This window comes from Ictidomys tridecemlineatus, chromosome 4 (genome assembly GCF_052094955.1).
Source record: "Ictidomys tridecemlineatus isolate mIctTri1 chromosome 4, mIctTri1.hap1, whole genome shotgun sequence".
Taxonomy (NCBI): domain Eukaryota; kingdom Metazoa; phylum Chordata; class Mammalia; order Rodentia; family Sciuridae; genus Ictidomys; species Ictidomys tridecemlineatus.
The window spans coordinates 176,282,352-176,301,745 of NC_135480.1; the positions used below are offsets into that span (position 1 = coordinate 176,282,352).

Genomic DNA, 19,394 nt, shown 5'->3' on the forward strand with positions numbered 1-19,394 from the left:
GAAGAAGATTGAAGAGGCGGGAGAGAGTTCCACAGTGCCATATGTGCTCCCTCATCCTGCCCTCTCCCCTCAGCCCAAGGTCCTGAGGGGCTGAGGGTTGGGGAGGTTATAAGGGAAAGGAAGAGTCGTCTGTGTCCCCCTCTGCTGAAAAGCCTTGGGGTAGGAGAGCCGAGGAAGATAAGAGTGAGAAGGAGGTCATTCTGGGTTCCAGTTTTATCCCGACCGCTGTGGGTCTGGGTGACCTTGGGTAGTCCGTTTCCTCTCAGGCCTCAGTGTCCCCATGGGTACTTGGCGGACGCAGGGCGCCGGCTGGGAGCTCTGGAAGGCGGACCGAGGCAGGCCCGGGTGGGAGCAGGACCGCCCACTGCGGCGGCCGGGACCTCCCGGGCCCTAGTTGGCGGCGTGCGGGGCTCCTCCCCCGGGGCGGGGGTCGCGGCGCCGGCAGCTGGCGGCCTCGCAGCTGCAGCCTCAGCACCTGCCGCCGCCAGACGGCGCGGGCGCGGCCCGGCCTGGCGCCCCCCCTCCGGCTGCAGCCGCTGCGCGGGAGGCGGAGCCCGAGCCGAGCCCGAGCCGAGCGGCTGCAGGAGCCTGGCCCGCTACTGTGCCCGCCGCTGGGCGGGGCCGCCCCTCGCCGAGAGCGTCAGCCCGCCAGGTCCGTGTCCGCGCGGGCGGCACCTCCTCTGCAGGTAAGGGCGAGGTCCCTTCGCCGCAAAGTTTTGCGGGGACTGCCGGTCTCCACACCCCGGGCCTGCGCCTCCGGCAGCTGCAAGCTAAGCTGTCTGCCCCCGGCTTCCTCCGCGCCGCCCTCCACGGTGCGCTCTGCCTGCATCAGCTATCCCGGGTGATCCGCGCCTGCCTCGGGTCCTGGAGTCCCCACTCTCGTCGCGAGATTAGTCCGCCGCCTAGTTCAGTACCTGCAACGGTTAACTCTTTACACAGGACCGATGTGTCGCTTAAGTTTCCAAGACCTGCATGGTGTAGTTAGTGGAAAGAGCGGCAAACCGGGAGGCAAACCTGAGTTCAGGTGCGGCCGCAGCCAGCGCCAATTTTCTGAGTGACCTCAGACCGGCCCTCCCTGCCCTGCCCGACCTGGACCCGGAGGGATTCGCCAGGGACTGCCCGCTGAGCACCAAGCCTGTATTGCCATTTTGTGAGTGGAGGGGCGTCTCTGTTTCGGCTCCAGGGTTCTTTGGGGTTAGAGAGGAATGTTGGGACCCATAGAAGTGAATCTCAGGAGTCCTATCGCTAAGCTTCAGTAGCTTCGGCTGAGCTTTTAGGAGGGGTATTGAGAAAGCTTCAGAGCAGAAGAAGCTCCCAGTCTGGTGGAAACACAGGGTTCAGAGTCTGGATCCTGGTGCCTCCTCTTCCATGGAGGCTGTGTGACCTTGGGCAAGTCCCCCACTGGTTTTGTGGCTTCTACCATAAGGTGAAAGTAGCCTTCACTAGATGTTCGCTGAGGTCCTCCAGCTGTAAGTTCTAAGGAAGTGGAACCTTGGGTTTTTGAGTTAAAGGGTCAATTTGGGTGGAGGCAATGTTTCATCAAAAATCCATCCAGCACTTGCAAATGGATGTTTAAAAAATAAAGGAAATATTTACAGTTTGCTTTGGGAGTACCAAAATAGCATTTGGTGAATACTCGTTTTGCCTCCTTCAGTGCTTTGGACCATCATAAAATATTCAACGGCATAATGATTTGTTTTCAAAGTGGCTTATAGATCAGGAAATGTTTCTGTTTGTGAGGTGGGTATTTTTGTAAAAACCTCAATTTGTTGCTTGGAAAAAAAATAGTGCACTATTCTAGGGGTCTGATAGAGAGGCCAACATCTAGTTGTTTCTAATCTAAAGCTATGGTTGAGATGTTTTCCAGTGGAGACCATTTAAAATCACTTTAAATCAGGCATCCCTGGTGGGCGGTCTTATAGGGGTCCTTCGGGAGGCCTACAGATCAGCAAGTACATATTTTTCAGAACAGGAGAATTATGGTACAGCCGCAGCAAGATAAGCAGGAGGTAGTTAACTGTGATATGCTAGAAAGTGAGCTTTGTTCTTTTGCCCAAATCTTGTTCCTCTTGTGCTGCAATTAGTGTCTCCCCAGTGTGTGGATAAAATGCATTACTATGAAAAGATTCTCATGGAAGTGATTTTATTATTTCCTTCCTAGAGATCCTGGTTTTAAATTTCAAGCTTTATGAAGTCAGAGGACTGGTGAGAGCATGCTTTGTGACTGGAGCAGAGTTGTGGGGCATAAGTTTGCCTTTCTCAAGTGATACTTTGTATTCCAAGCTAATTTGTCCAGAACCTTTTATCTCTCAGATGCATTCAAATGCAAACCTAATTTTTCCTTCTTCATTCTCTAGTGGTTCAGCAAGCACTTTCTTACCACTCATACAGGAATAAACAAACATGAAACTTACTAACAGGCCTTCTCCTCAAAGAGCTCAGATTCTCCTAAGGAATAAAGAGGTTATATCACAGGGCATTCTGGGCTTTATCATCTAGGACTTCTAAGAACAGGAGGATGGTGAATTACAACAGAATGGAAAAGACTCCCCCCTAGAAGGTGGAGGAAAGAAGAAGAATCCAGCAGGTGGTGACATATATAAAGGAACTGATATGAGTAAAGGCAAAGAGCTAGGAAAGCCCAGGATACAAATGACACCAGTGAGTCTGGTAGAAACACAGGAGGTGGCAGAATGTTCTAAAGCAGGGTCAGTGGGAAGAGGTGCAGTAGGCTCCAAACCTGAGCTTGGTGTCCACTGGCTTTGGGATATTGGGCCTCTGAACCTCACTTTTCAAAGGGTAATAATGATATTTCAAACTCACAAGATTAAATGAGATCATGTGTAAAAGTGCCTAAATAGAGTGTCACTATATAATAGGTGTTTGATAAAAGTTGGTTCCTCTTATCAGTGTGTTCTTGGACAAGTTCAGTATATTGCTAAGCACTATTAGAGTATAAAATGGTGCTTTTTGTTTTAGCTTGTATATTGACTTGAACCTCTCCACCAGGATAGATCTGCAGTGACAATTTGTTATGTACTCAGAGTGCATTCTGATTCCAGAGACAAGGGCTATTTGTTATTTTGAGGGTGCTCAGGTCAAATACTAACATCAGCAGCAGCCAGTGTCCTGTAAATACTATTAGGTAGTAGAAGCTACAGATGGGTTAATCAGAAGACTCAATCCCTGCCTCCCACAAGCTTATCACTATGTGCTCAAGGACCCAGGCGGGAGGATTTGATAGTCAGACACAGTTTATAAATATATCTTCTTTGTCCATATATGCTGGGAACTGGACTCTGGCTCTCTTCTGCCCTAATGTAGGTTGCTGAGCATTTATGGAGGTTAAAGAAGAAGAGGACAGGAGGGTGAAGAATAGCATCATGATACCTTACGACCCCCAGGACTCTAGGCCTTTGCCCTTCTATGGCTTCTCTCCCTCACAACTGAGTCTTAACAGTCTTAGCCATGCCTGAAGGCCAAGCTCAAATCCTCCTTCACCTAGGAGGCTGTCTTTCTGATCCCTTTGTCCTGGGGCTTTTCTAGAACCTTTATCTCCCACTGTACTTGGTTCCTCCCTTGGAGAAGCAGTTGCTGTCAGCCATAAGGTATGTTGTATGTGGTCATTGATATATGTGGCTGTGGCCCAGAAGGAGCCCCTGGAACAGCAGACACGATTTCCCACTTCACTCCACAGCCCTTTTCATAGAGCCTGCCACTAGCACAAGCTTGATAATGTGTTTGCCGTTTGGGACTGATAACAGCCTATGATTTTTCTGAGATCTGAAGTGGTTTGAGTCAAGCCAGAAACTCAATGCTGCTATGTAGGGGTTGCATCTGGTCCTCAGCTGAACGAACTCCTGGCATTCTGATGCCTCAAATGTAGGGCCTTCGTTTGATGACAGTTCATGCAGCCTCAAAGATGGGCCTGCATGTTGAATCTGGTTTTCCAATTTGGCCTATTTTAAATAAATATACTCTGTAAAACTTAAAGGTTCAAGTTTTTGACAATAATTGTATTATAAAAAACATTCTTTACTGTACCAAAATATCTGAGATGGAAAGTTTGGCAAATACCAAACATGCTGATGTTCTTAACATCATTCAATATATAAAATTTTGATTTCTGTACAGCTGTTGTAGTTGTATTTCTATTTGGCATGTTGGGGAGGAGGTACTGGGGTGAACCCAGGGCCTCATGCATGCTGGGCAAGCTCTCTACCACTGGACTACATCCCTATCCCTCTTTCAAATTTTATTTTAAGAAAGAATCTCGTTAAGTTGCCCACATTGATCTTGAGCTTGTGATTCTCTTGCTTCAGCCTCCCTGGTAGCTGGGATTATAGGTGTATATTACCATGCCCAGCTGTTTCTACTCTATTTTAAGATATATATACTAAATTTAATAATGTTCATGGAAGCAGTTGCAATACTGGCTTAAATCTGTTTGAGTAACTACAATTTGTTGCTCAGCAAAAAAAAAAAAATTAAAATTTTAAATTAACTCTGCCTGAAGGACAGTGGGAAGCTTGGTTTGGTGCTTGGCCAATTGATGGGAGGGCAGTAGCCATTATTTTCAGTGAAGTGACAGCATTTTTCAGGGACTTATTTAATTTTTGGAGACCTTTTTGCCAGTGATTAGAAGAGATTCAGGCTTCCAATAATGTCCCAAGATGTCTGCTAAATGATGTGTGCTCTTAACACTGGCTCTTTTGGAGAAAAAGTGGGGTTAAAAAAAACCCCAAAACACTAATTATAGACTAGGAAAGATATGATGGTATATCTAAAAGTATGAAAGTGTATTCTTTTGACCTCTCTTGAGGAATGATCTGAGAACCTTAGCTGTTTCAGTAAAAGGGTAACATGGCAAATTTTCAAAATCCTGAACGGAAAGGGCTTCAGAGGAACTCATCCGGATGCAATAGTGCTGCGTTCTGAGATTTTGACTTAAAAGAAGACAGATGTGCAGACAGATGAGAAATGCTGTGCTTCCTTTCCTGAGTATCCAGAATACTCAGTGTAGGCTACAGCCTCTTAAACCTGCCCTCACCCAAAACACCTTCCCCGGAGCTAACTTGTGGACATTAACATGTTAAGCTTCTGAGTTACTACTTTGTTGTTTTCTTTGTCCCAAATTCAGAAAAAAAGATGAGGGTGTCATTTATTTGTTCTTATGAAAATAATTCAGCTGGTAGCCAGAGCCTCTGTTCTCTCTGATTTTCCCTGGGAAAGGACATCAAACCCAGACTGTCCAGGGTTCCCCTGTCACCTGTGTATGTGCTATGGTCCCTGGTGAGGTTATAAAATGATTTCTATACAGAGATACATGCTTTTCTGCTCTCTTGATCCCTGGGAGTGGGAGGCATTTTGTATGTAGGGACAGGAAGAATTGGTTCTTTTTAAATACTTTTGTGGAGCTGAGAATCAAACCCAGGACCTCACAGAGCTAAGTAAGTACTCTACTACTAAGCAACACCCCTATTTTTTTTTTTTTTTGAGATAGAGTCTTTTTAAGTTCTGAGGCTCAGATTTGGGATTCTCTTGTCTCAGCCTTCAGAGTACTGGGATTATGGGTGTGTACCACTGCAACTAAGAAATAATTATTTCTTTTAAAAAAAAATTTAGGGCTGGGGTTGTGGCTCAGCAGTAGAGCACTCACCTAGTATGTGCGAGGCCCTGGGTTCAATCCTTAACACCACATAAAAATAAATAAAATAAAGGTATTGTGTCCAACTATAACTAAAAAATAAAAAAAAATTTTTTTGGTTGTTGATGGACCTTTATTTCATTAATTTTATGTGGTGCTGAGAATCGAACAGAGTGCCTCACACATGCTAGGCAAGTGCTTTACCACTGAGCCACAACCCCAGTCCAAGAATCGATTATTTCTTTCTCAAGTCATTTCTGGGTAGTTTCTGATCTTAGTCCTTCACAAAATAAGTTTCTTAGAATGTGATTTGTCTCTAAGTAGAAAACCTAGATTCACATACACATTACACGATATTTTAGCCACCAATCCTAGACCCTCAGACACAACTGCCAGCTCCAGAGATGATCAAGAGCAGCCTTTGTGTGGCTTAGGAATTCCCCCAGCACACCCAGACTTTGTCTGCTTGGACCTGCCAATCCTCCAGGCACTCCTATTCTACTCTCAGTTGGCTCTGATTATTAGAAAATTCTTCATTGTACTTAGCCAAAAATCTTCCTCCAGGCAATGGCTGTCCCATTGGCCTTGATTCTGTCCTTAGAGGCCCCACACAAAAAGTCCATTTCTTCTTTCCTGACAGCCACATGGGCTATTTGGACATTCAGAAAGAGGCATCAGGCCCCAGAGTCTTCCTTTATTCAGGCAGAATGCTCCGGTTTATCCAGTCCCCTGACAAGGACAGAGCTAAGAATTGGACAACTATACACGTGGAGTCTGATGAGCCCAGAGGGGTCCAGGACACTGCAGCCCCATTTCAGAGGTCTGTGCTTGTGTTAGCACTGCTTAGGCTCACTTAGGCTCCCCAGGGGCCCTCTTCTGGGTCTTGTGTTGTGCCATTAGGGAACTCCATGCCCTTTGTCAGAGGGACCAGTGGCTGATGTGGGGTGGCCCCAAGTCAGTTGGCCACCACACTGGAACAGAAATTCCTCATCTGTTTCTTAGGTTCTGTATAGTTTCCTGTGGATATTGGAACAAATTATCATAACCATAGCTTAAAACTACAAAAATTTATCCTTTTACAGTTCTGGAGACCAGAAGTTCAAAATCAAGGTATTGGCAGTGCTGACGGCTATAAGGGGAAATCCTTGCTCTGCCTCTTCCAGTTTCTGATGTCTGCAGGAACATCTTGACTTATGACCCTAGCACTCCAGTTCTCTGCCTCATTGGTCACATTACCTCCTCCTCTTCTATCTACATCAAATCTCTCTCTGCCTCGCTCTTATAAGGTCACTTGCCATGGGATTTAGAATCCAACGGGTGGTCCAAATAAGTTTCTTATCTGAAGATCTTTAACTTAATTGCACATGTAAAGACTTTTTCAAATAATGTCACATTTGTAGGTTTCTGGAGTTGGGACTTGGACATTTTTCCTTTTGGCTACTTTTGCATCTGCCTTTTCTCTTGAGTGTATTTGAACCTAGTTCTCCAGGGTCACTGGCCTCTGGTCTTTTTTCTGCCTGTTTTGGGTGTCTCCCTTCTTTCAGCATCCTGGCTACTGCTCTGAGGGGTGCCAGTGCTGCTCTAATCATCCCAGTTATATGACTGGGTGGGGCCATCAGGGATCAGGCTGTTCAGAAAAGCTCAGGTCTTTCTAGTCCACACCCTCATTTTCACCAGCGTGCTCTGGCTAGTCAGTGGAGTTTTTATCAATGGGAAGGAGAAGCTGCAGCTATTAAAATATTCATTACAGTTGTTAGGCTTAGGAAGGATCCCACAGTGAATGTGCTCTGGACAAGGAAGGGACACAGAGGAAAACTTTGGTCCTCATATTTCCCCACTAATTTAGTCCAATATTGGCTCATTGAACTTGAAGGAAAGTATTTATATTCTCAATAATCAAGTGTACATCTCTTTCTGTTAAAAATAAGGACATGCCTGGTAGTAACCCTGAAAGAGTACTATAGTGCAATCTTGTCTACAGTTGCCTATTTTGAAGCCTCATGGTCCTGTGTGGCCTGCAGCTACTGCTGGCTTCTTAGCTCTCCCAATGCAATTATAACATGTGCTTTTGTCCCCAAAGCATGGGCACCACTTTGTTTGCAATTGACATTCCAGAGCACCAAAAGAATCCTCAGGGCAAGCAGGAATGCTGGATCTGGTGCAAGCTATAGCAGAGCCAAGGAAAATCAGGGTGATCTGGGAGGATCTAGGTACAGAACAGATCCAGACTCTGCTCAGTGCTGTCCCTGCTGCTCCCAGGGTTCCCGTCTCACATCTGCCCAGATTAGCCTCCTAGGCTGCTTACCTTCTCAGTTCACTGTGCTTTGCTTAGAAAGTCCTGTGTAGGGCTGGGTTGCTGGGGAGGTTAAGAGGGAGGAGACAGGAGACAGATGAATCAGACAGTACTGCCCCACCTGCAGCTGGCAGTAAGTGAGCCTGAGCAAGGTGCTGTACTTTACAGAGACCCGTGGGAGCCCAGAAGAGAGCTGGCCATGCCTTAGAGGAGATCCAGAGAGGCTTCCAGGAGAGACTGGCTGTTCAACTAAACCCCAATGGGTAAGAGACAAAGAGGGGAGAGATGATTAGAGCAGTGTGCCCAAAGATGCCTTCAGCTGTGTCTTATCCAGGGTTTCAGATGACCCCTTTCCTGGTCATCAACCTGAGCTGTATTGAGAGAACCTTAGGTCTGAAAGGGACTTTAAGTACCACTTACTAAGGCAGAGATATTCAGTTTGTACTGCTTGGAGCCCTAAGGGCAGGGCAGTTGTTCAGAGATCCTTGCTTTTTATTTTGCTTGATGGATTCAAAGCACAGTGATTCCCTATTTTGACAAGGCTTGTTTGGCATATCTACTTTGAAATATGTCCACATCACAATGTTTTCCTTTGTCTGAGATGTCTTTTCCAGGCTAAGGGAGCCTCCTCGCTTCAAAATAACACTCCCCAGATTGCATGGTCACATGGGTTTCTGTGTAACCTGCCCCACTGTATTATGAGCTTCTCCTGAGCAGGCACTGAGCCCTGCTGCTTACTCAAACCAGAACCCAGAAGTGGGGCCAGTCCAGGGCAGAAGTTCTGTGTATTGTCAACTGATGAATGAATGAATGAATGAATGAATGATGATCCTGATTACTGCCTCAGTTGCTTCTGGCTCCCTGCTGCATACTGCTTTCCTTACTGTCTCTGGGGGCGTGCTGCCTAAGTCAAGAACATATGTGGGCTTCTGTGTTTCTCCATCTTACACCTAGAGTCAATCTGCCTTGTCAGTCAAATGCTAGCATGAACTCAGAGGGTAATGCCACTCGCTGCATTCTCAGAGGATGAAGAGGCCAAGAACCTAATATGCAGCCTCTGGGTCTGCTTCCTTTGTCCTGGGACATGGCCAAGCTGACCTGGAGTCCAGCTGGCTCTTTCTTGGTGCACTATAGCCTTAGGACTAGGGTCAGAGGGGAAATGGGGTACAGAAGAAAGTGCCTGGGCTTCTCACTCCATCAGACCTTGGTTTACTAGCTATCCACATAGCTGAGACCTATTATTTAGCTGCTTACTAATCATCAGGGAGTGTTAAACTTACAAAATAGAAGATACAGGGAGGACAGGATTCCTGTTTTCTACCTGCGTATGGGAAATGTTCGATAAATGTTAATTTCCTTTTTATATTATCTGAAGGACTGTCATGGAGAAGAGATAAGACTTGTTCTATGTTTTAGAGACAGTCTAGGACCAAGCTTAGTTTTTCTCTAAGTTGAAATCCGTTTCAAATTCCATTAACCACCCCTTCCCAACCCTACACCTTCTATTTCCTCAAGTTTAAAACATTGCTGACATTTTTTTTTTCTATCTTTCACTCTTTCACCTACTGATTACCACCAATTCCCCAGGTGAATTTGGAGATCGCTTCCCCTGTCAGGGCCTGTTTCCTGTCTGTGGACTGGGTTATTTCTAAGGTCTTTTGATGCCCTGACACTATATTTAATTCCACAATGTAGAAAATCTGTACATGCAGGGTAAGGTTCTAGGCCTCAGGGACATAGGAATGGAGATACAGTCCTCAGATCCTCAGATACGATCTTATAGAGATCACAGCCTAGAGTGGGGACAATAAATCAGCATGAAGAATTCTTTTGTAGGGGATGAATCCAGGACTGAGGGAATCCAAACCAGAACAGGGAAAGACAAGCCACTTGAGGAATGTTTGGGCTTTTACCTTCAGGGAAGAATTATCTAGAAATTTCTGTTGTCTTCATGAAAACATGAGTGAAGATGAGGTCCTCCCAGGATTATTGCTTTGAATTGGAATTATCAGTATTGAAAAATCCCAGAAGAAATAGTCTATGTTAGGGATTTTCTTTCCTGTCTTCTTTTCCTACCTTTCTGCAAAGGAAAAACAAAAACAAAACAAAACAAAACAAAAAACCCTTTAGAATAGATTAACCTTCTTACACAGAAGCCTTTGGGCTATGCAGCTCAGCTGAACAAGTACCTTTTGTGTGCCTAACTGAGAAATGTCTAGCTAGATGCAGAATTACATGCCTGAAGAGAATTAATCCATCCTTTGCCATGATTGTGTTTAGAAGCTAATTTTCAAAGACAGTTTCAATTTTCCCAGCTGCCTGGATGACAGTTAGATGCATCCAACCCATGTACACTCATCCTGTCTTGTGTTTATTCTGCCCGATTTAATTTGTTTAGATTCTATAAGCTTTTATTGATTGCCTGTTAGATAAGTTTAGCCCAGGGTTGAGAACTAGGGATATGAGAACATATCAGTAGCCAGAAGTTTCTTTTCTAGCTTGACCTATAAGACTTATACTTAGGAGTCAGCAAACAGTCCTCTATTCACTGGGGATTGCTGAGTAGAGTGGTGTCCCTACCAGGATTCCTGCCCCAGCAGAAAGATCTGGATAGATGGATGCTGATGAAGGCTCTCAAGGAAGGTTTATGGAGGAGTCTGCCATGCCAGGCAGGGATTGCAAGCCAGAGCTGAAATGCAGGGGAAAGAGAGCAGCAGATCAGCAGGTGAACCCAGCATGTAAATTTGGCATGAGCTGATTTTTCAGCCTCTCCTTCCTATGCCCTAACATGAAAATGTTCCTTCAACACATGAAACTCTAGCATACCTCTGGAATTTTGCATATGTTATTCCCTTTGCCTGCCTTCTTTCCCCCCACCCCTCTCCTACCAGTAAAACTAGGTATCTTTTAGCTTGAGTGTGCTTCTGCTGCTCTGACCTCATTACTTTCCCTCTCCTGGCTTCTTATAGTATCAGTGTATTATTTTCTCTTAGTATGATGCCAGAAGCATAGCAGTCCCCTGAGAGATGTCAGTTGAAGAAATGAATGAATGAATAAATGACCCATGGGTTCTGTGTGACTGCCCTGCTAGAATTGCAAAATGTTTGCTGAGAGGAGTGAAGGGCATGAAGGTGGAAACGAAATAAAAGCAGCCACACTCCCTTTATGAATCTTCCAAATTAGGTATTGGCGAGCAAATGGGAGAAGTGGCTTTCCCACTGATGGAGAGAGTGAGATTAGGATAACCTTTCTGCAGGGCAGTTTAACTGTATCAGAGCTTTCAAAACTCATGCACAGCCTTTGACACAGCAGTGCCAGTCCTCAGAACTTATCTCAAGAGAAAATCTAGATGTATTAGGCAAAGATGTTTATCTCAATGTTATTTGTAATACAGACATTAAAGGTAAACCAAAATGCCCAGCAATAGGGGATTAGTTTTAAAATGAATGTCCTATGTATAGGACATAAAATAATGTTGTAGGATAATGAAGATTCAGGGAAAGTTTACTGTGTATTTTTCTGAGGAGAAAATCAGGTTATAAACCAGAATATACAGTAAGTTCCCAAGTGATGTTAAAAAAATGTGTATTTTAGGGCTGGGGATAGCTCAGTTGGTAGAGTGCTTGCCTCACATATGAACAAGGCCCTGGGTTCAATCCCCAGCACCACCAAAAAAAAAAAAAAAGTGTATTTTCACATTCACACACAAAGCTAGAAGGGTAATTAGCAATTTGTAGATTTTAGTGGATAATTATTTTCTTCTTTCTGAAAAATGAAAATTTTCAACATTTTCTACCAGGCACATGTATTAGTTTTATAGTCAGAGAGGGAAAATGAGTGTTATTTAAGAAGAAGAGATAAGCTTTTGAAGAGCATTGTTTAAGCTTTAGTGGGTTGAAAGCTAGCCTGACATGTCATTTATCTTGCAAATTCCAAACAGGTAGTGTTTTCAGAAGGAAGAGTGGTCTTAGGTCCATTTGTGTGAATATATTTATAGAAATAAAAGCTTTAGGGGGAAGAAATAGATTGATTTTTTTCCCCTTGAACTTTTGAAATTATTTTCTCCACTCCATTTGTAACTGAACCCACAGAGCTATTCTTATTTCTTCCTTTCTTGGACACTGTGTTAGACCTAAAAATATTAACTTGCTTAGGATGTGGGTTTTGCTAAAATAATTCCCCTTGAAGTCTCCACTGGAATCTCTCTTATACTTAAAAATGGGGTCCCAAGGAAGATCACACTTTGGAATCTATTTTTCCCTTCTACGTGATCATTTTGCTCCCAAATTCTTTGGCAACCTTGGATTCTCACGTGAGAAACCACTCTTGCATTCTTGTGATGATGGACTCCGAGAGCCCCATGTAAGGGTTTAGGGAAAGTGGGCCTATAGTGCTACTATCTGTTGGAAATGCTTCTTTAGGGGCCAATCTGGCATCACCTTATCCTGTGAACGTAACATTAGTCTGCAGAAAAAGAGATCAGAGCTGGGTAGCATCTCATTAAATATTAATTATAGTGATGCCTTTTGCCACATCTTCAAAGAGCTCTGGGCATTTCACAGACATTACCTCATCATTAATTTTCAGTGTTCTTGGGTGAGAAGTTGATGGAGAGTATTATGTTCTCCATGTGGGGCAAACATAATAAATAAGGAAACTTAAAGTTGTCCTAATTGTTGACAAAAGAGAGTCAGAGTTTTGTTTATTTGTCTGTTTTTGCAGTACTGGAAATTGAATCCAAGGGTGCTTTATCACTGAACTACATCCTCATTCCTTTTTATTTTTTTATTTTGGAACACGATCTTGCTAAGTTAGTGAGGCTGGCTTCAAACTTCAGCCCTCCTGCCTCAGCTTCCTAAGTCACTGGTATTGTAGGCTTGTGCCACTACACCTGGCACACTTCTCATCCTGAGCTGAACATTTGATCTACAGACTAATGCAGTGCCATCTTCTGTGCACTTTCTGTGCACTTTCCTAGATACTGCCTCCAGTGGCTTTCTCCTCACCCCAGTATATCTCACTTTCTGACCATCATTAACAGGCCACCTCCTGCTCAAATCCTCCTGAGAGCTCACTCTGTCTACCTTGGGAGTGATCTGCCACCATCAGACTCCCAGCTTCTACCAGCAGTGGTCCTTGCTGTCTTTTACCTTGTGTTTAGTGATTTATGTATGCTCCTTGGTGATATTTAAAGCTTCTTCACTGCAGATATGGACGATTCATTTTTATATTTCTCTCAGTTTCTTGGACACATTAGATGTGCGAGTGTTCATTGTGGAAAAGAAAGAAATGGGCACAGTTTTAGGCCAGCAGCTTGTGCAGAGCCCTGTGGCGCACAGAGGACAGAGGTCACTGATAGCGCCCCATTTGCCCCCGCCTCCTCTGATCCTTTTCACTGAGGTACCTTGCTACCAACCAGCCCAATGCATCTGTGTCCACACAATCTTTTATTCAATACTTGTATATTTAAAAATCATTCTTTTCTCATGGTGTTCTAGGAGGCACAGGCCAAGAGAGACAAATGGAGCAGTTTTAAAAAGGTTACCTTTCAACCTCTGTTGTGCAAACCATCCGCGCTGCATGGGATCCTGGAATTGCAAAGGGCTTTCTCTGGAGCATTCTTTGTTCACAAGCTGGCATGAGGGCTGAGATCCTCTCGTGCTCCACCTGTGGCAGGTGGTGTGAGGCTGGGCAGGTTATTTAATCTTCCTGTGGCGTCATTTCCCCATCTGTTAATGGGGATGATGTGCTTGGGGGTGATCTGCATCCCTGGGATGCTATGAGGCTTAGTGAGCTAATGCCATTGCTATTAACTTTGACCAAAGGTGACTCCTGCAGAACCGGCAGTAGACCAAGTATTAGGTAGCACAGAATATACTACAGCCATTAAAGGGATGTGTCCAAAGACCTTTGACATCATCAACTCTGCTGCCCTTAGCACAGAGGAAGTCAGTTTGCCAATCAAGGCCCTCTAGGGTTTCCTCTGTGGGCTGGCTCAGGTGGCCAAGGTCTTGAGGATGACAGTGACATCTGGAGGACTTCTGGGCCCGTGGTACTGAAAGGAGAGAAGCCAGCCTTGAGTTGAGAGGCAGAGCTGCTGCTGCTTAGGATCAGCAGCCACAGAGGCTCTGCAACCACTGGGGCCCAGGCCACACAGAGATCGTCCAGCTTTGCCCACAAGGCCACACTGCCCGCTTCACTTGGGCTTATTGACGAGCTATGGGAAGGTCATTTGATAGTCACATTCTTGTGGCTGAAATCTTGGGAATGTGGCCTTTTGTCTTTAAAAATAGCTGTATGCTGGGAGGCCCAGGAGGTCCAGAGATGGAGGGGAGGTGTCTTCATGGGGAGGAGGCATGCATTTTGTTCCTCAGAGGAGTTTTTTCAGCTCTGCTTGAATGGTGAGTTGATGACTTCTCACTCTGAAACATATTCTGTTTCGTCTAGACTGTTTTCAGAAAGGTAAGCTGTTTTGCTTTTCAATTGTAATATCTAATCTGTATATTTTTATATATTTCCACAGTATATTTGTTCCTGAATATTTGTCCTTTATGCAACCTGTTTGAGTAAAGGTTCTTCCAGTTTTCATAATGGCAATTTAATTGTTGATGGTTCTTCTCAAGTTTAACTGACAACTATTTCTCACATTTGTGCTTTTAAATGGCAGTATCTTCATCATTTTATATATAGATAGAATAATCCTTCAATGCTTTTGGAATTAAATTGGCCACAGGTTTTCCAAATTGTGAGATTGTAGGATGTAAGACTGGAGAGTAGAGGTTTTCAGGTTGAATAGCTCTGTTTCAGATAGTGCAATGATGTCCTGAGAGGGTAACGAGTGGTCTTTGGTTACATAGCTCACTAGTGATAGAATTAGAACTTGAGCCCAGGTCCCTACTCCCTTGTCTATACTTCCCTGGTCTCATCTGTAGAATTTAGCCTCTGAATTACAAGTGAGGAGGAAATGGGCACAAGAATTTCTAAAGCTAGCAAATTCATTTTAATTAGATCAAGACACAGAGAAAAACTAAATCAAAGAGTGATTTTTTCCTCCTCACTTGTAATTCAGAGGCTAAATTCTACAGATGAGACCAGTAGAGACCTGGGCTCAAGTTCTAATTCTGTCACTAGTGAGCTAAGTAACCATGGCTGGTATATAGGCACAAGCATGTCTAAAGCTAGCAAGTCTCAACCACCCTCTTGACCTTGACTTGAATCACTTGATTTTATTTGACAGTCTGCACTGATGATCCTTAAAATGTGGTTCCCATAGTATTGCTCCAGTGAACTGGTTAGAAATGCAAAATCTCAGCTCCACCCCAAACCTGCAGAAACCCTGGGGTGGAGCCCAGCAGTGTATGTTTTAATGAGTTTTTCATGTGATCAATATCCAGTGAAGTTGGAGAACCACTGCCTGACATGACCTGTGTTTTTTCAGCCAGTGCTGTGACTCATCTTGTCTCTTTTGTGGATTTTGAGTTTTCTTCACCAGAGAGCATTTTTCTGTTGCTGCTGCCAGCTTTTAATAATAACGCCTGTTCTTCACTCTGCTTCCCCCTCATTCCTACATCCCTAGCAAGAGTGAAATATATATTGGCCAATAATGAAAGTAAATAGAGGATTTCAATAGAAACAGTTTAGCAGATCCAAAATAAAACAAAAGTCTCAACCACCAAGACATATTTCCTAAGTGTCAAAACTTGCTACTTCTCTAAACTCAGAGATAAATTAGACAGCTTCTGACCATATTGTGCCATGTTTTTCTATCATTTACTTGTTATTTTATTCATCATTCAGCAAATACTGTAATACCATATATTTGCAGGACATATGTTAAATGTGTATTTGAGTTTATGGTTTCTCAAGAGGTGGAGCACACGTTCAGAAATACTGTACTACAAGCCAGCAATACATGAAGCTCATCTTTAAAGAAAGGGCTTGAAAAATGGTCTAGAGCAGGTGTCATACAGGAGGACATGGAAGACTTCATGAAGACCATGGATGAAATTTAAAAGGAGGTAGTGGTTTGACATGGAGATCTTGGGGGTGGGTAAAGAACATTCTAGGCAGAGATGGAAAAAGATAAAGGCATGGCAGGGGTACCCAGTGCAATTTGTTTGGATCAGAATTATTTGAAGGTAATTGGAAGAAAATGAGGCTATGTAAGTAGGTCAGTGCCAAAAAGAGAAGGATCTGCACATATGCACTTTGGAGTTCTTTATCTTGAAGGCATAGTTTGCTACTGAAGGGTTTCCAACAAACGTGAGACTTGACCAGAGCTGTACTTCAATTCTGCCATTAGTGCAGGAAGTAGATTCAGGTGTATGAGGGGGAGGCTTTTGTTATTTTTATTTGGTAACTATTTTGCATTAATGTGTTGATATACTAAATTTTTGTCTTAATGTTTAATTAGGAGACAGTTACTTTTCTTAATATGGTTATTGGATTTTGAAATAAGTTCCCAGGGCATAGCTTACTGTTTGGGGGAGATGCAGCTCTAATTTTATAATGGGGAATCTGTAGGAAAATGAAAATTGCTTAACAGAATAGCTTTGTAGGAAACTTCCAGAACTAACTCCTTACTTTTTTAAAATTATATATTTTTTGTTGTTGTAGATTGACACAATACCTTTATTATATTTATTTATTTTTATGTGGTGCTGAGGAATGAACCCAGTGCTTTGCATGTGCTAGGCAAGTGCCCTACCACAGAGCTACAACTCTATTCCCTAACTCTTCCTTTTAAACATTTTTTTTCTATTTTTTTTTAGTTGTAGTTGGACACAATACCTTTATTTTATCTCTTTTATTTTTATGTGATGCTGAGGATTGAACCCAGGGCCTCGCACATGGTAGGCAAGTGCTCTACCACTGAGCCACAACCCCAGCCTAGCCTTTTAAACATTTTTAAAAGCAAAATGTTTAAGCAAAGAGGCTGAAGAGGGGGGTGAATCCTTGAATGTCTATAAGTTATTAAAATAGCTACCATTTATGGAGAGCTTGTATGCAAGGCACTGTTTTAAGCAGTTTACGTTCATTAACTCATTAATTCTCACAACCACCTTGTGAGACAGGTACTGTTGTTGTCCACATGGTATCAGTGGGGAGTTACCTGCCCATAGTCATGGATCTGTTAAGTGACAGAGCTGGAATAGGAGCCCAGGAGGTCTGGCTTCAGAGTTCACAGTAGGGACCTAATAAATTATCATAAAAGTTGTGGGATTACATCTTAGAGTTTTATGCAGGAGAGTGAAAAGGTCAGATTTACATCTTATAAATGTAAATCTGGAGGATTGGAGGAAAGCAAGGCTGAAGGCAGAGACCAGCTACTGCAATGATCCTGAGAGACTATCACCTGAGTGTATAGGATGGCAGTGGGGATGGAGTGAAGTGGAAACTTGAGAAATGTTTAGGTCACATTTACATTGTTCTGTTCTACATTCTTTTTTTTTTTTTTTTTTAAAGAGAGAGTGAGAGAGAGAGGGGGACAGAGAGAGAGAGAGAGAGAGAGAGAGAGAATTTTAATATTTATTTATTTTTTCTTAGTTCTCGGCGGACACAACATCTTTGTTGGTATGTGGTGCTGAGGATCGAACCCGGGCTGCACGCATGCCAGGCGAGCGCGCTACCGCTTGAGCCACATCCCCAGCCCTGTTCTACATTCTTTTTTAAAAAAATATTTATTTTTTATTTTTAGGTGGACACAATACCTTTATTTTATTTATTTCTATGTGGTGCTGAGGATCGAACCTAGGGCCTCGCACATGCTGGACAGCGCTCTACCCCTGAGCCCCAGCTCCAGCCCCTGCCCCCTGTTCTGCCTTCTCAGAGACAGTGCCTATGCCTCAGTGAGCACCCTGCTGCGTGGCCTTTTCCTTTTCTTTGTAGGCAACACGCCCAGCCACGGCAGTCTCTATGAACTTTTAAAGTGACTCAAACTGGACACTTTTCTCTACCGAGGCTAGGGACAGAGGACAGAATATTTAATGAGGGCTGACTCTGTGTTTCTGGTCCCTGTGGTTTTCACAGGTCTCTGAATCCAGTTGGCATTCATTCACAGCTATCGGCTCCGTTCCTAATGGCTGCCATCTTCTAACAGCTGACCTGATTCTCTGAATCACTTGCTGTAAACTGGACAGTTCTACAGGAGGGAGAATTGGTTTCTGGGCAGAATACTTAATTAGGGCTTAATTAAGACAGCCAAGGAGGCCCTTTGGACTGAACTTTTGCCGAAGGTTCTGAGTGGCAGGCAGCACCTGGCATTCTTGGCTGGCTGACAGCAATCAGCTGTTCTCAAGCCCCAGGCAGAGGTGAGCGAGGCACAGGCAGCCCTGTTGCTCGACTTGAGCACTTTCTTAGACTCCCTTGGGCATTTGAGACCCCTGTTCTTATGGACCCTGTAATCTGCCTTATATTCATAAAGAGTTGTCTGTGTATTTCATCTTCTTTATAACACAATGAACCCCCTAAGGACAAGGGCCAAGTTTGGTTAACCTGGGTCTCCTCTACCATGCCCAGCACACATCCCAGTGGAAAGAAGGGACTTGAGATCAGTGGAATGAATTGCAATGATTTGGGGACCAAATTCTTTGGCTTGAGATGGCTGCAGACCCTTCAAACTGGAGTCTGAACCACTGGGACTGGATTTGAAAAATGCAGAGATTGGGGTCCCATAAACCATGGCTAGTACAAAGTCTATAGAAAGGGTAAGGACTTCAGAGAATGGACCTCAAGCACAGAACAAAGCCTTGATGTCACAGGTCATGGATAGGAGCTCTATGGAGCATATCTTGGGGCCAGCCCTGGAAGCTATTCTTAATATCTTGTGCTGTAGATGTAGTTGTTATTGTTTATTTCAGCATAATAGGATTGGACTCTTTCCTTCCTTCTCCAGTCACAGACACATGAAATCAAATCTCAGTCTCCCAGGTGGCAAGCAGCAGCTCTGGGAGTCTTCAGTGTGAATTTTTCAAGCACTGTAGTTGCCGTGGGTTTTGTTTTGGCACTTATGGTATCGAACATTCCCAGAAATTAAAGAAAATTAGTTGGTGTGCAATGACATTTGATGAATCATTTGATAGTAAAAAGGAAAAAAATCCAGATTTTGAGTTTACACTCCACAATTTTGTTGAATTATGCCTAGGTGGCTGTCAAGAAAATATAAAAACAAAACAAAACAATAACAAACCAACCAACCAGATTCAAGGCATTTGTAATAACCAACAAATCTAAGGAGAAGAAAACAACCTCATATTGAATGGCCAGGGGACACTAAAGCCCACGGATCTTAAAATCTGTGAGCTGAACAGCCTAACAGACTTCTAGTCCAGCTCCTGGGCACTTTGTGTGACTTACAGCAGGTGGCACCAGGAGTATATGCCATTGTGTAGGTCTTAGTTGTCAAATCTACAGGCCCTTTTCAGCATGACTCTTTTGATTATCTTGGCTTTTTCA

The 19,394-nt window shown here is 43.8% G+C and overlaps 1 protein-coding gene across 7 annotated transcripts in view; it reads left to right on the forward strand.

Annotated features, from left to right (window-relative positions):
* Positions 1-473: 473 nt before the first annotated feature.
* The window catches only part of Frmpd1 (FERM and PDZ domain containing 1), an 87,287-nt gene continuing 68,366 nt past the window's right edge, over positions 474-19,394 (forward strand). For 2 of the 7 annotated variants that reach the window (XM_021726996.3, XM_040286064.2), the window contains exon 1: positions 475-686. The gene's annotated coding sequence lies outside the window, so the exon portion shown is untranslated. The other 5 variants (XM_078047835.1, XM_040286059.2, XM_005326298.5 and 2 more) reach the window with 5 other exon arrangements.